The following is a 2,378-nucleotide window of genomic DNA, read 5'->3' as shown; positions in this document are numbered from 1 at the left end:
CACTGGCCAGAATTTATTTTAACCACGACACCTACCTGCAAGGGAGGTTAGGAAGAAGGGGAGAATGTGGGTATTGGGGAGCCTCAGCACTGCGTGCCACGAGCTAAGAACATGTAGAGCGAATCTCCACTTGCAGTCTCCTGTCTTCATTTCCTCCTCTGCCTTGATCTGGGTTTTCTCTTCCACTCTCTAGATGTGGATGAATGTGTGGATCCCAGAGCCTGCCCAGAGCATGCGACTTGCCACAACAGCCCTGGAAGCTACTATTGTGTCTGCAACCCAGGATTTGTTTCTAGAAGTGGAAACACGAGATTCCTCAGTCCTGGAGGGACATGTGAAGGTAGGTGGAGGGATCTGCTGGGGAATCAGGTCCAATTCTGTTTGCAAAGACAGCAGTGGTGGGAGAGGAGTCGGGGGAGGTCTTGGCTGAATCATTCATTCATACATTCATTCATTGATGCACCTTTTGACCAATACTTCTTGAGCATCTACAATACACCAGGTTCTATTCTAGGGATGGCGGACACAGCAGTGACTAACACAGGCAATAATATTTGTTCTCCTGGAACTTATCATCTAGTGTGGAGGGAGATAGATAACAAAAAATAGATGCATGAACATCTTGTGTGTTAGGAATAGTTAAAGGAGATGAAGACAAATAAGGCAGGAAAGGCAGATAAAGGGTTCTAGGGATGGGATTCTACCACTTTTAACAGAGTGGTAAGGAAAGGCCATGCTGAGAAGTTGATATTTGAGATAAGATTGAAGGAGTGAGGGAGTGAGAGATTGGGTGTCTGGGGAAGGATGTTCCAGGAGGAGGGAACAGCAGGTACAAAGGCCTGGAGGCAGGATCCCAGCTAATGCGTTAAGCTCTCTCATACATGTGCTCATTCAGTCCTCCCAGCAACCTGATGGTATTGGTTGTACTCTACAGCAATTTCACAGACAAGAAAACTGAGCCTCCATTGTGGTGGAATCATGATCCCAAGGCCAAATAGAGAGGATGTAGGAGAGTCAGGATCTGAGTGTGCCTAGATGTGACTTCACCCCCCATGCTCCCAACCACCATGCCCTTCTGCCTCCAAATGAGGCTGCAACCTCTGGCAGCTCAAGGTGGGCTGGCGTAGGACACACATTGATTTAATCCCCAAGTTCACAGACTCTGAGACTCAAGACAGCCTGGGAAGCTGTCATGCAAACATTCCAAAGCAAGACAGAACCTGGATTCCAATCCTCGTTGTGCCTTTCACAAGCTATGTGACAGTGCAGAATTGTGAAGCCCCAGTTTCCTCCTCTGAAAAGTGGAAATATTAGTTTATAGCTCATAGGGGTGCTAGGAGGATTCGTGGAGCTAATGCATGTAAGAGATCTCTGTCAATGCCTGCCACAAAGAAAGCTCAACATATTAGTAGTTAATTTTTATTTTAGTTAACGTTTGCTTGCATAGTACTTACTGTGCTCCAGGCTCTGTGTGGAGTGCTTTACAGAGGTCACCTTATTTAGTCCTCTGAATGACCCTATGGGGTGGGTACTATTATCCTCATCTGATAGATGGGGAAACTGAGACACACAGAGATGAATTGTCTTGCACATTGTGTTAGGCAGCTTGGGCTGCATCACCAAATATTATAGACTGGCGGCCTTAAACAGCAGAGATTTATTTTCTCACATCTCTGGAGGTCAGAGGTCTGAAATCGAGATGTCAGCAGGGCCGTGGTTTCTCTGAAGGCTCTAGGAGAGAATCTGCTCTGTGTCTCTCTCCCAGCTTCTGGTGTTGCCATCAATCCTTGGGATTCCTTGAGCTGTAGACGCATCACTCCAATCTCTGCCTTTGTCATCACATCGTGTTCTCCCCAAGCCTGCCTCTGTGCCCCTTCTCCTCTACTTATAAAGACACCAATCAGATAAGATTAAGATTAACCATCCTACTCCAGCATGATCCCATGTTAACTTACATCTTAATTGCAACTAGAAAGACCCTGTTTCCAAATAAGGTCACATTCTCAGAGACCCGGTTTAGCACTTCAACATATCTTTTTTCTCTATGCCAAGAAAAAAAGACTACGGCCATTTGTGCAATCTGTGATCATTACGTTTTGAAATTATTCATCACCCTTTTCCTTACATAATATTGGCCAGTATTTATTCTCTTGGTCCCACCTAACAGCAAGGGAGGTTAGGGAGAAGGGGAGAATGTGGGTATTGGGGAGCCTCAGCACTGTGTGCCACAAGATAAGAACATGTAGAGCAAGTCTGCACTTGCAGTCTCCTGCTCTCATTTCCTCGTCTGCCTCAACCCGGGTTTTTTCTTCCACTCTCTAGATGTGGATGAATGTGTGGATTCCAGAGCCTGCCCAGAGCATGCGACTTGCCACAAC

Source organism: Diceros bicornis (assembly GCF_020826845.1).
Source record: "Diceros bicornis minor isolate mBicDic1 chromosome 27 unlocalized genomic scaffold, mDicBic1.mat.cur SUPER_27_unloc_1, whole genome shotgun sequence".
Lineage (NCBI taxonomy): Eukaryota > Metazoa > Chordata > Mammalia > Perissodactyla > Rhinocerotidae > Diceros > Diceros bicornis.
The sequence above is the reverse complement of the archived record's forward strand: the minus strand, read 5'-3'. Positions refer to the sequence as shown.